This window comes from Petaurus breviceps, unplaced genomic scaffold (assembly GCF_028583685.1).
Source record: "Petaurus breviceps papuanus isolate PSGF00001 unplaced genomic scaffold, PetGlider_PUasm1.0 189, whole genome shotgun sequence".
NCBI lineage: Eukaryota > Metazoa > Chordata > Mammalia > Diprotodontia > Petauridae > Petaurus > Petaurus breviceps.
The window spans coordinates 26411438-26426380 of record NW_027185809.1 but is presented as its reverse complement, the minus strand read 5'-3'; the positions used below and the strand labels follow the sequence as shown (position 1 = coordinate 26426380).

At 39.0% G+C, this 14943-nt stretch overlaps 1 protein-coding gene and 1 pseudogene across 4 annotated transcripts in view; one reads left to right on the top strand and one right to left on the bottom strand.

Annotated features, from left to right (window-relative positions):
- PCNX1 (pecanex 1) overlaps positions 1 to 14943 on the bottom strand; it is a 255281-nt gene that overhangs the window by 210711 nt on the left and 29627 nt on the right. The window lies entirely within an intron of this gene.
- On the top strand, positions 10969 to 14119 carry LOC138164045 (methyltransferase-like protein 22 pseudogene; annotated as a pseudogene).

The following is a 14943-nucleotide window of genomic DNA, read 5'->3' as shown; positions in this document are numbered from 1 at the left end:
TCCTTTAACAAAGCAGATCTAAGAACCTGTGTTGGCAGCAAACCCTGGGGATGCTTGGGGTGCTTGCTGCTACAGCTTGCTCTTCAGAAGGAAAGCTTTGTCAAATCTGGACAATACACTAAAACGTAGAGTCATCACCTTGCTGGCAAAGGTCCCATATAGTCAAACTAGGGTTTTCCCAGTAGCAATGTATGGCTGTAAGAGCTTGACCATAATAAATGGTGAGCACCACAGAATCAAAGCTTTCAAATTGTGGTACTAGAAAAAAATGTCGACAGTTCCTTGGACAGCAAGGAGGTCAAAGCAGGCAATACTTAAAGAAATTAATTCAAGCTATTCACTGGAAGGTCAAATACTAAAGTTGAAACTTAAATACTTTGGATATAATGTCCAGCCTACCTTACATTTGCTATTTATGAGATGACGAGATAATACATGTAAATGCTATTAGTATGAATAAAAACAAGTTATTATGTAAATTCAATTAAACAGTTTCAAAATAATCATGTCATGATACTAATACTACTTAATGGCCACTTTATTTCCTTGAAACTTAATATGTGCTCAAAAATATTTATACTGAAAAAATACATTTATTCAAATTTATTTTTATTTAAATTCATAAAATGAATTTATATGAAAAATGAAGATTCAAATAGTGTGTTCATTTGTTGAAACACAAAACCACAGAATTTTAGAACTGGAAGAGGCCTCAGAGACCACCTAAAGAATCTAATTTCCTCATTTTACATAGACGATTTACTCAACAAATATTTAGTAAATGTCTAAGTATAGGGTAGTGTGTATCCTTTCTCACTGAACCACACATTACAGGTTCAACCGCATTAATATCATAACTAAGTCCCAGAAAATTTATGGAGGAATTAATTTAAAATTTTTACTACAGCATTATTACATTTACCATATATAGTTTATAACAATTCTCTTTGGGTGGAGGCTGAATTAATCAAGCTTTATTACACTTATATACATTTTCAAAGACAAGGCTACTTAAAAAGAAGTAGACTGATCATAATGCAAGAGAATTATGACAAGCACATGCGTGCCTAACCTAGCCTTGTGAAATGATTTCATGAAAGCGCCAACCTCAGGTAAAACAATTTGTGGGAGGGGAGAATTTGTTTCATAATAACAATGTAATAAATGGAATATGTATTCCGGGGCTTACGAAATTCAAACTATTAAAGTTTGTATTTTACATAAGACTCTAGGTCTTGAGTGCGATATACTTGAATATGATGAACAGATGGAGAGTTATATAAAACTGATAGTCCAAGGCCTTGATGTGGATAAACAGGTACCAAGAGAAGCCAGGATTTCATTAGATGGTTGTGAACTAGACAAAGTGGTGGAACCAAGCAACAATTTTTTTAGCCTAAAAGCCTTAGTTTCTCTGCTTTTCTTCTTCTATTTTTCTTTGTCTTTGAGAAGCAGCTAGTAAGAGGATTAACAGTTTTTACCCCTTTGTTGTGCATAGGACCATTTATTAGTCAATACAGTTTAGATGTTTTACTTTAACCTTTATGATATTTAGGCATCAAAGAACAAAGATTCAAAATGAGCACCAGAACAATGCTAGGAGTCATCCCTAGCTTACAGCTTACAAGGGAAAATCTACTTCCCTCCCCCAAAAGGATAATTTTCAAATATAAGAGAGAAACATTCATGTCAATGATGGTGATGATGACGACAAGGAGGGTAATGATGTTGTTGTGGGACTTGAACCCAATCTGTCCTGACGACAAAGTCAGCTCTCTATACAATATAGTCACCATGTATCTACATTTTTGTGGCTATCATTGATTTCTAGAAATATCTCCCTGCCTTAATTCTAAATTCACCAAGCAATCTATTGATTTACATTTGGTGTGCTGAATGAGTCTCCCTGTGAAGAAAGGGAAATCCCAGAAAGATGACAAATTTCTGTCTTTGGGCCAGGTGTGTCATCTATTATAAAATTTTAAAATAACATTCTAATTTATAAACCAATCTCTTATAAATTTTGTCAGAATTAACTGGTCTGTCAAATTGATCACCTATTAGTGCACTGATAAAGGGAAATTAGTGAAATGGCAACTTTTGATACCGGATCATAGTAATCCCCCAAACCAGAATGCAATAATGCTGTTAAGCACATCCTGAAAATACCTATTTAGTTACTTCTGGACTAATAAATGGAACAAAACCTTCATGTCACCACCCCTGCTAACAGGGTTAGTCAATTCTATTAAATAAGTAGCCTCATATCTACAACTTTATTATATTTAATACTGCAACATAAGATCTTTTTCAGAATTCATTCTATGGTACTCACTGCCATATAGGTAAAAAAAAAATTTTTAATGCCTTTTTTGTAGTTCTAAAACTAATACCTCCATACATGATGACACAGAAGTTATATCAAACTACACACTGTAACAAATAGTACTAAAGGATTCCAGATATATTTACAACCTAAAGGTCATAAGTAAAACGGAGTAACTGCATACCTCAAATTCATTACTTTAAATCTGACAACAGATTTCCTGAGAAAAATAAGACTTTTTTGATAATGCAAAAATAGAAATTGATGCAAAATGTTTATCCACTAAAAATCTACATATATAAATAATATGATTATATATTGCTTAGATGCTTCACTTAAATACTATAGTAAAATTAACTATGTTTAAATCACAAAAACAAGATGATTCATTCATCTCAAATGGTAAAAAAAAAAAATAAAACAAAATACATCTGCTATCATGCCATTATCACAGGACCTTTGCATGTGTGTGTATACACTATATTTGACTGAAAATCAAGGATATTTTGTAGGCAGTTTCTTTCTTGAAAAAATTTCAGGGCAGCTAGGTGGTGCAATGAATAGAGCACTGGCCCTGGAGTCAAGAGGACCTGAGTTCAAATCTGGCCTCAGACACTTAACACAAAAACTAGCTATGTGACCTTGGGCAAGTCACTTAATCCCAATTGCCCTCCAAAAAGCAAAAAAAAAAAAAGCTTATATATAAAAAATTAACTAAAGTTAAATCATGTATCATATGTTAAATGACTAAGGGCAGATAAAGGGAGGAGGAAAAAGAAGCCTATAACAGAGAAAAGCAAAAAAGGAGAGCATGAGGACATGCCTTAACTCTCATCCTACTGGGACATTTTTCCCACATGAAAAAGCAATTGTAAGTATGTTCATAAGAAAGAAACATATGAAAGAGGTGAAAACTCCAAATCAAAGTAAAAGGTCCAGCTCTGAAACATCTACCAACAGCAAAAGCTTCTATTATTATTGCCCATATACTCAAAATATGTAGTGAGTTCAGCTCTGAGGCTAACAATGAGAAGTAGAAGGATTTGCTGAGTCACAAAGAAAATCACAGTAAGATCTTGCTCAACTTCATGACTGACTGATAGCAAAGGTGGTCATGGGGACATGGTTTAGAGGTGTAAGCAAGGAATAAAATAAACTGGAGCAAATGACAGTGACATGCAATGTAAACTGAATCTTGCTCACTTTTTTGCCCTTTTTCTGTCCCTACTTCTTTGAGCACAAGAGAAGGTTTCAACAGTATTCTGCTCGTTCCCTCACTGCCTGCTGAGGTTCTTGTTTGTCTCCTTCGCAATCTACTCAGAACCAAGGATAAGCATTTATTAAGATATTCCGGTCAATATGGTGGAGTAGAAACAGGACTTCTGCGGGGCTCCTGCTTCCACCTCCTCCAATTCATGCAAAAGGTGATTCTAAAGAAACTTTGGAGCTCCAGAACCAAAATGAGACAGAGAAGCTAAACTCCCACTGAGGACAGTCCAGCAGGCCAGCAGGAAGTGGCCAGCGTAATGCTCTGGGAGCCGAGCCCAGCCCCATCCAAGCCTGAGGTTTTAGCCTCAGCATGGACCTAACCAGCCAATGGCTGGAGGAACTTCAGATCACCAGCAGCTGTGGCAGTTTCCAGAATTATAAACCCATAGATGCTAAGGACAAAGTGAGAGGTCAGTGTAGTGTGGACTTTGGGATGCAGTAGTTCGGGAGTGAGGTTGGCCTTTGCCCCCGTAGTGAGCAGCAGCTGAGGCGTGGTGGCTATGCAGCCACAGACATGTGGCAGCTTCACCTCCTGCCCTGCAGAGTGTATGGGGACAAAGTGACCAGTCTGAGGGGTAATCGCTCTACCTTTAACCTCCTTGGATCTGGACTGTGGTCTAGGGTGGAGGTCCTAGGGTGTGTGTCCAGCTTAACAGAACATGTAGAAGCTTCAGAGAGGGCACCCAACAAATACCTCCGGCAGCTGAGAAAAGCCTAGCATTTGGGACAAAGCTCCCCTGTCAGGTAGCAGAGTCCTATTGTAGCAAAAAGACCAAAAGTTCAGGGTGCTGACCTTTTTTCCCCTGAACTAGGTAAACGATATATGTTTGACTGATTAAAATAAGCTTGTTAAACCATTTTGAGTTTCTTTCCTTTATCAAAGCAGATCCAAGAACCTGTGTTGGCCATCCTGGGGACGCTGGGGTGCTTGCTGATACACCATGTACCTCTCAACTGCTAGATTCACAGATTAAGCTAAAACTCTAGATAACAGTTCACCTAAAATTTAGCATAGCTATGCTTATAAAGTAGAAAGATATGGGGTATGCAATATCACAGTAGTTTCAGAACTGGCTGAATGACTTTAACCAAAGAATCGTCATTAATGATTCAATTTCTAAAACCTCAATCATTCATTCATCAATTCACTGAATCACTCAAGTTCTCCAGTGGAATGATGCATCAACTGTGCTTGACCTTATGCTATTTAACATTTTTATTACACAGATGAAGGAATAAAAGACATGTTCATAAAATAGACAGTAGACACAAAGCTAGTCAGTCAGGATCAAAATATCCAATCCCATAACCATTTATTAAACTCCTTCTATGTGCAAAGCACTAAGTTAAGTATTGGGGATATACAGATAAATTTTTACTTTGATTTGTGGAACAAAACAAGCATTCTCATAACATAGCACAATAAAAAAGATGATCATATATGAAACCACAAATCTACAATGCACAATTTGCTACTCCTTTCAAATACACAAAATTATGTTTATATTTCTTCTTCTCTCTCTCTCCCCACCCCAACCTCACCCCCACCCAAGATGGCTACCATTAGACACAAATAGGTGTGTGTGTGTACATATGTGTGCATATATCATTATTATATACATATACTTATATTTATTGATTCTTTCTCTGGATACAGATAGCATCTTCATATGTCGTTTATAGTTAATGTGGGCATTTATAACATAAAATAACTCATTCTCTCAAACTAGTTCTTAAAACAATATTGCTGTTACTGCATACAAAGTTCTCTTAGTTCTGTTCATTTTGCTCTTCATTATTGCATTGCAAATATTTCCATGTTTTTCTAAAATCACTGGGCTCATCATTTTTTTTTCTTTTCTTAAAGTAACTGGGGTTAAGTAACTTGCTCAAGGTTACACGGCCAGTTTTTTTGTGTGTGTGGGTGTTAAGTATCTGAGGCCAGAACCAATCCCAGGTCCTCCTGACTCCAGGGCAGTCACTCTTACTCACTGTGCCACCCAGCCGCCCCTCATCATTTCTTATAGCATAGTAGTATTCTATGATGATCATAAATCATGACTTTCCCCACTGAAGGACATCCCATTTCCAGTTCCTTGCCATCACAAAGAGAGCTGCTATAAACATTCTAGAACACATAGGTTCTTTTCCTTTTTCCTTTTCATCTTTGGAAACAGACCAAGTAGCAGTGCTGCTGGGTCAAAGAGTATAGGTAGCTTAATAACGCTTCAGACATAATTGGAAATTGCTCTCCAGAATGGTTGGTAAATTTTAAAAATGGTCCCTGTCCACAAAAAGCTTAAATTCTACTGAAGGGATACAACATGTAAATAGATATATGATAATTTTAGAGTTAAGTGACCACAAACAATTAATGGTAAAGGAATCAGGAAAGGCTTTCCATAGGAGATGACCTGACATGATTCTCAAAAAAAGCCACAGATTCTAAGAAACAAAGCAGAAGAAGGAGAGCATTCCAGGCATGGTAGATAGACTATGAAAAGGCACAGAAGCAGGACATGGTTGTGCTGTGGGTGAGGAACAAGTAGGTCAATGTGGCCAGATCACAGAGTATACAAATGTATGAAATGGTCAGATCTGAACTTTAGGAAATATCATTTTGGTAGCTCAGTGGAGGATAGATTGAAGTCTTTTCATCAACTCTTGTCCTCTTACTAGGGGCCTTCAACACACATATTGATTCTCCCTCAAATATCCTAACTACTCAATTCCTCACTCCCATGAGCTACCCCACTTCAGCCACATACAAAAATAATCATACCCTTGATCTTGCCATGACCAACAAATGTTATTACTTCTACATTCAAGAATTCCAAAATCCCTTTACCCTATTGGCTTTTCACCTCTCTCTCTGCCTTCCCTTATAAAACCCTACTCTGTCAGTACCATCAATCTCAATCCTTTGATTTCTCAATGTTCTCCCCAGGCAATCTTCCCTACATTAGCCATTTTATCTATCTTCTTCTCCCTATCTGGACTCCTCAATGAACCAATTCAACTCTATAGTATCCTCCTTTTCAGAATCCCTAACCTCCTTATCATATCACCCATTACATCCAATCAATTCTCAGCTTTGAATCACTCCTACCTTTGTTCCTATACATGCACTACTGAATGAAGATGAAGAAAATCACACAATCATTCTGACTGGATCCTTTATAAATTTAAGTTGCACAACAGCAACTGGGCCCATACTGCTGCTAAGCAATCCTACTGCTGCGACTATTGTTCAGGCATTGAGTCACATCCAACTCTTCATGAGCCCAGGGACAATATTTTTCCGTGGAATTTCCTTGACAAAGATTCTGGAGTGGTTGGCCATCTTCTTCTCCAATGGATTAAAGCATAAGAAATTAAGTGACTTACTCAGAATCACACAGCTAAAAAGTGTCTGAGGCTGAACTAGAACTCAGGATTTGCTTAACTCCAGGCCCAGCACTCTCCACTGAGTCACCTAGTTTAGCTGCCTAACCCTACTATACCTCTCTTATTAACTATATTTCACTCTCTCCACAGCAGTTCTTCTAAATCTTTTCATCCTCCTCAAGCCTCCCATTACTCACCCTCCCCCAACTCTCTCAGATGAGAACCTTGCCTCATATTTTGTAGAAAAAAATGGAGGCCATTTGTTGTGGCCATTCTCCCCTCTTCTTTATCTCCTAACTCTAATGCTTTTTTGACACTATCTCCTCCTTTCGCCCTTGTCTCACACATGAAATGGCCTTATCTCCTTCTATGGCTAACCCCAATTCTGTTTCCTCTAGACTATCTCCTTGATGATCCTCATTCTTCCCCCCATTTTCAATTTCTCCCTCTCTTTTAGCTCATTCACTACTACCTACACATATGCCTTTATGCCCCCATCCTGAAAAACCCTCACTTAATCCTTCCATCCCAGGTAACTATCATCTCTCTTACCCTTTGTAGTAAAATGCCATAAAAAAAAAAAAGCCATCTAGGGGCCGCTAGGTGGTACAGTGAACAGAGCACTGGCCCTGGAGTCAAAAGGACCTGAGTTCAAATTCAACCTCAGATACTTAACACTAGCCATGTGACCTTGGGCAAGTCACTTAACCCCAACTGTTCTGCCCTCCCCCTCAAAAAAAAAAAAGGCATCTACAATATATACCTTCACTTTTCCCCTTCTTGCTCCTCTTAACCCATTTGTGATAGTAATGGCAATTAAAGATTCCCCTGTATTGGCTTGGTTTTCAAATTGATTGTGTTAAAACCCAGAGCTTGTTAATCCCACCTGTGGGATGGACTTTTTGATGTGAAAAGAAAGTCCTGAACTGGGAGGAGCTGGTGACGTAGATTTGGAGAGACAAGAGAGAGGAGGAAGATCTTTTTGGAAGCAGCACCTCGTGGAGGCAGAGAGAGACTGAGAAGGATTGCTGAGAGACGCTTTGAATTGCCCTGGACTTTTGAGACCTGCCCCCTGAGCTGCCAAGGACTGAGGAGACATGGCTGTTTTGCTGGTACTTTGTCTGTCTGTTTTGATGTTGTTTTGCCAGATTTGTCCACTGGTGAAAGACAGTCCTGTTGAAGAAGTCCTAGAACCTGGCTGTTCACTAAGAAGCCCTGAGACTGTCCTGCAGACAGAGAGTGAATACTGTCCACTGGTGAAGGACAGTGCTGTTGTTGCAGGGGTCTGGGAGCCTTTCTGTTGGTTCAGAAGCCCTGAAGAAGGATTTTCTTGTTGTATGTTTACAGAAATCCTGGGAGAGGGCTTTGCTAATGTGTTCTGGGGTTCTAGGACTGTTCTACAGACAGAGGATAAATTCATGAAGGGATTGGCAATGTATCTTGTGGCCTTGCTAAGCCTTGTCTCCCCAGGAACTAAGATTGCTGAGAACTTGCCTTGTGTCAAGATGAAGAAAAGACCTCCATTTGGGTATTAAGTGCTGTGTTTAAACTTGATGTAACTCTGGGGTAGATTCAATTGTGATCCAGGGGTGGGGAACTTTTGACCTTAATGTGCTCTGTGATTGACAAATGAAGGTACTTTACTTATGTTTGGAAACTAATCTCCATTTGAGAAGAGGGGCTTTGTGGTGGACTTAATTAAGGTATAGCCTAGGGGTGGAGAAGTATTTAGAACAGAGACTTTGTAATTGATTAAATGATTTGGAAGGTCCTGGGGTGGGGTAGTCCTTGGAGATTATTTAATCACACTTAGTAAATTCTGTATTTGGAATGATGTCATGTTTTGATCTTCTCTGTTCTTGGTTGGTCACTGAATAAAATGGAGAGCACCTATGCTGGTATTCTGAACCTGGGAAGTTGCCTTTCCTTGGCATTATATTACATAGAGTTAGAAAAAATAGTAAGAAAATTTATCTGGAGAAGCAAAAGGTTCTCAAGAAAAATTATGAAAAAAATATAGAAAAAAATGGCACCAGTGCATAGAGCACCAGCCCTGGAGTCAGGAGGACCTGAGTTCAAATCTGGATTCAGACACTTAACACAAAAACTAGCTGTGTGACCTTGTGCAAGTCGCTTAGCCCCAATTGCCCTCCAAACACCAAAACAAACAAACCACAAGGTCTTCCACTGCATCTGGCCCTCTCCAGTTGTTCTTATCTATCTTTAGGGGCGGCCAGGTGGCACAATGAGTAAGAGCGCCAGCCCCAGAATTGGGAGACCCGGGATCGGTTCCAGCCTCAGATACTTAACACCCATACAATATAACTGGCCATGTAACCTTGAGCAAGTTACTTAACCCCAACTGCTTTAAAAAGAAATAAGAAAGAAAGAAATTGCACCTAGCAATACTAGATCTCAAACAACGCCACAAGCAGTAATCATGAAAACCATTTGGTGCCAGTTTAAAGAAGAGAGAGAGGAAGGGGGGGGCGGGGAGAGGGAGGGAGAGAAAGAAGAGAGGAAGGGAGAGAGAGAAGTGGGAAAGAGAGAAAGGAGAGAGGGGGGGAAGTGAGAGAGAGAGAGAGAGAGAGAGAAGGAGCCAAGATGACAGAGGAAACAGTAAGTCACTCTCACCCTAACAGTGGAGCCAGAAGAAGGGCAGGGTACAGCACTGTTTTAGGTCCAGAGGCGAGGGGGATCAGATGGAAAGGTCCCTCTTGTTGTGGCTGAAGGCAACCAGTAGAGGATGGGAGGCGTCCCAGCAAGCCCACCTCAGAGGACCAATAGGAGATCCTGAACCCCAGGGTGGTGGAGTCAGCAAATTCCAACACCAAGTCCCACTGAGTTCTTTTGCACAGCCAGGGGAATCGGCAGATATCAGTGTGGATGGGCATCCACCAGCAACTGAGAATCTGCTCTAGCACAGGCCTAGGGGAAGAGGAGATCTCCAGTGGCCAGACCACCTATCCTCTACATGAGCTTCAGTGTAACCCTGGGGAAACACAAAAAGACCTCACCTGGCCTCAGCATACACCAGCCAGCTCCAGCTCAGCATCAGGTAAGCTACAGCATTATATAGTTTCCAACTGTCAGATTCAGAGGCCACAGCACACAAAGCCAGTAACCAGGCCCCTATCTCCCAGCACAAGAAGTATGGACAGAGACCCCTGTGCCCCAGAAGCAGAAGTCCACTTTAAAAGCCAGGAAAAAGGCAATCACAATGAGAAAAAAAGCAAATTAGAAAAGCAAATATTCTTACTATGGGAACAGGAAAGATCAAAATATGAATTCAGAAGAGGACAGCATTGACACTACACCCATATCTGAAACCTCAAGAGGGAACACGAACTGGTCTCAAGCCCAACAAATATTCTTGGAAGAGCTCAAGAAGGATTTTAAAAGTCATATTCGAGAGGTAGAAGAAAAATCAATCAATTCTTTTAAAAATACAATTTGAGAAAATAGAAAAAAAATTCTCACAAAAACTCCTTAAAGAATAACAACTCCTTAAAAAGTAAAGATGGCCAAATGGAAAAGGAGGTACAAAAGCTAACTGAAGAAAACAATTTGTTAAAAATTAGAATTGGGCATGTAGATGCTAAATGATGCTATGAGACATCAAGAATCAAACAAAATTAAAAAAAAATAGAAGAAAACAAAATATCTCATTGGAAAAATAGCTGACCTGGAAAATAGATCCAGGAGAGATAATTAAAGAATTACTGGTCTACCAGAGAGCCATGATGCAAAAAAAGAGCTTGGACAGTATCTTCCAAGAAATCATCAAGAAAAACTGCCCCAGGTCCTAGAACCAGAGGATAAAACAGCCATCAAAAGAATCCACTGATCACCTAAAAGACATTCCAAATTGAAAGCACCAAGAAATATTGTAGCCAAATTCCAGAATTATCAGGTCAAGGGGAAAATACAGAAAGTAGCCAGAAAGAAACAATTCAAATACCATGGAACTACACTCAGGATTACACAGTACTTTGCAGCTTCTACATTAAAAGATCAGAGGGATTGGAATATGATATTCCATAAAGCCAAGGAGCTTAGAGTACAACGAAGGATCAACCACCCAGCAAAACTTACCATAATCTTCAGGCAAGGAAATGGACATTCAATGAAATAAGAGACTTGCAGACTTTCCTGATGAAAAGGCCTGAGATCAATGGACAATTTGATCTTCAAATACAAGACTCAAGAGAGGAATAAAAAAGAAAACATGGACGAAAATAATAAAGAAAAACCATGTTATTCAAAAAGAGCAGACTGTTTACACCCCTACATGAGAGGATGATACTTGTAAATCTTGAGAACTGTATCTTTATTATGACATTTAAAGGGGATATACAGACAGAGGGTGTGGGTATGAATTAACTGATGTGATGATAAAAACCCTAATTAAGGGGTGCAAAGGGATTATAATGGGAGAAGAGGAGGAGGAAGAAAATGGTAAATTATATCACATGAAGAGGCACAAAAACATTATAGTAGAGGAAAAGAAGGAAAGGATATGAGCATTATTTAAACTTTACTCTTATTTAATTTGGTTGAAGAAGGGAATAACATATTCAGTTAAAGTACAGAAATCTAAATTGTCCTACAGGCTGTAAGAAGAGAAAAGGGAAAGAAAGGGGGAAAGGAGGGCAGGCTGAGAGAAGTGAGGGAAGATTAAGGGAGGAGTTGGTCAAAAGCAAAACTTTTGAAGAGGAGAAGAGAGAAATAAAAGCAAAAATGGGAAAAAACAGGTTGGAGAAAAAGACACAGGTAGTAATCACAACTGTGAATGTGAATGGGATGAACCCTCCCATAAAATGGAAGCAGATAGCAGAATGGATTAAAAACAATAATCCTACAATATGTTGTTTACAAGAAACACATCTGAAACAAGGGGATACACACAGGGTAAAGGTAAAAGGATGGAATGGAATATATTATGCTTCAGCTGAAGTAAAAAAAAGAGGGATAGCTATCCTAATCTCAGACAAAGCAAAAGCAAAAATATATCTAATCAAAAGAGATCAGGAAGGAAACTATATCCTGCTAAAAGGCACCAAAGACAATGAAGCAATATCATTAATAAAAATATATAGACCAAGTAGCATCCAAATTATTAGAGAAGTTAAGGGAAACAGAGGAAGAAAAACACAGCAAAACTATACTAGTGGAGAAACTCAACCTCCCCTCTCTGAACTTGATAAATCTAAGCTCAAAATAAAGAAGAAAGGAGTTAAGGAGGCGAACAGAATTTCAGAAGAGATAGATATGGGAGAAATCTGGAGAAAACTGAATGGGGGTGGAAAGGAATATACCTTTTTCAATGGTACATGGCACAAACACAAAAACTGACCATGTACTAGGGCATAAAAACCTCACAATCCAGTGCAGAAAGACAGAAATATTAAGTTCATCCTTTTCAGATCATGATGCAATAAAAATTACATGTAATAAACGGCCATGGAAAGATAGACTAAAAACTAACTGGAAATTAAATAATTTATCCTAAAGAATAAGCGGGTCGGCGCACGCCGAACATGGCGGCAGGGGAGGAGGAGACTCTGGCTTCCCCCGACTAGTGGGTGGAGGGTTGGCAGGTCCTCTCAGACTCAGCCTCATCCCGGCAGCTGGGGTTGACAGCCCATTGTGCGGAACGACCCTACATTTGACAGATGAGGAAACAGCTGAGGAAGGAGGGAAGTGACTTTCCCAAGGACACACAGTAACTGATGCTCTTATACAAATTAAAAGCAACACTGCACAATGGTGGACCCAGAAGAGGAGGAAGTTATGGAAGAAATTACATTTAAAAGTGACACTGTGCTGTCTGATGTGCATCTAAATATCCAAAACAGAAGGCACCTCATGGTGTGTCTGAATGCTGTTGGCCAACCTGTTTTTCTGTCACAATTCAAACTTCTGTGGAACAAAGATTCTTGGAAAGATAATCAAGTTAAGGGTAAAAAACAAAAAGACATTCAAATAGAAAATACTGTGCACGATGACAGAAGTATTCAGGAATCCTGTGGCAACAATAGCAGTGGTATTGATTTTCTGAACAAGAATGAAATTCAAACTTGCCCTTGTATGAGAATAGAAGCTCTACTAGATAATGATGGTGATTTGGAAGTGGTAAGAAGACCATGGGTTTTCTCTGAGACAAAACAAAAAGAGCCATCAAGAAATAAGATACATCCTAAAATTCTAACCCAGGGAACAGAAAATTTCAATGAAGAGCAAGAAAATATCTACCACAATATGGTTAAAATAGAGCACACTATGGCCACCCCTCTGGAAGACGTTGGCAAACAGGTATGGCGAGGAGCTTTCCTTCTAGCTAACTACATCCTGTTCCAATGTGACCTGTTCAAAAGTTGCACTGTGCTTGAGCTTGGGGCTGGCACCAGGACTGCCAGCATCATCACAGCAATGGTTGCTGAGACTGTTTACTGCACAGATGTGGGTAAAGATCTCCTATGTGTGAATGGAATGTTGCCCTAAACAGGAACCTGACTGCAACAGAAGGAGGTGCAATTAAGGTTAAAGAACTGGAATGGCTGAAAGATGACTTAAGCACTGATTCTCAAGTTCCTTTCAGTTGGTCTGAAAAAGAAATTTCTGACTTATATGCTCATACTATCATCATAATAGCAGCTGATGTTTTTTATGATGATGACCTCACAGATGCTTTATTTAAAACACTCTACAGACTTACTCACAATTTGAAAAATGCTTGTACAGTCTACTTGTCAATAGAGAAAAGGCTAAACTTCACACTTAGACATTTGGATATCACATGTGAAGCTTACAATCATTTTCGATTTTCCCTAAACGATCTACAGAAACTCAGAGATGGCAAAATGAAGCTTATTGTAGAGCCAATTGAAGCTACTTTCCCCCAGTTCCTTGTTTATGAATGTATAGAGCAGTTGGAACTCTGGAAGATTGTTGCTGCACCCTAATTCCTGTTACCCAGTGCTGGATGTTCTTTATCCCTGAACCTGTCATCCCTCTTCAATGAATGGCAAGAGAATAGCAAGTGATGGACATGCTTAGTTCTCCTACAAATTCAACATGTTCTTTACACAGCTTATTCATAAAATAAACAAGTACCTAGCAAAAAAAAAAAAATAAGTGGGTCAAGGGCACAGCGAGGTGGCATAGTGAACACTGGCCCTGGAGTCAAGAGGACCTGAGTTCAAATCTGGCCTCAGACACTTAACACTTACTAGCTTTGAGACCTTGGGCAAGTCACTTAATCACAACTGCCCTGCCTTCTCCACTCCCCCCCCACCCCCAGCCAAAAAAAGGATAAAATTTTTTTAAAAAAGAATGAGTCAAACAAATCATAGAAACAATCAACTTCACTCAAGAGAACAATAATAATGAGGCAACATACCAAAACTTATGGGATGCAGTGAAAGCAGTTCTGAGGGGAAGTTTTATATCTCTGAATGCTTATATGACAACTTTAAAATCTAGAAAAAGAACAAATTTTAAATCCTCAATTAAATACCAAATTAGAAATACTGAGAACCAAAAGAGTGATTAATAAAACTAAAATTAAGAAAGCTATTTAACTAATAAATAAAACTAAGAGCTGGTTTTATGAAAAAAAAACAGTAAAATTGATAAACCTTTGGTTAATTTGATTAAAAAAAAAAAGAAAACCAAATTACCAGTATCAAAAATGAAAAGGGTGAGTTCACCACCAATGAAGAGGAAATTGTAATAGTAATGAAATTTGAAGATCCTTTTGTATTGCCAAGCTAACAGGTACTTAGCACCTAGTTTCAAATTAAATCTCTGTAAAGAAACAGGAGGTATGAATCCCTGTTGCTGACATAAGAGGAAGGGGTGGAACAGGGAGGAGCTAATATCATGTATAAAGAAGAGCACAATCTGGACAGTGAGAGAGAGAGAGAGAGAGAGAGAGAGAGAGAGAGAGAGAGAGAGAG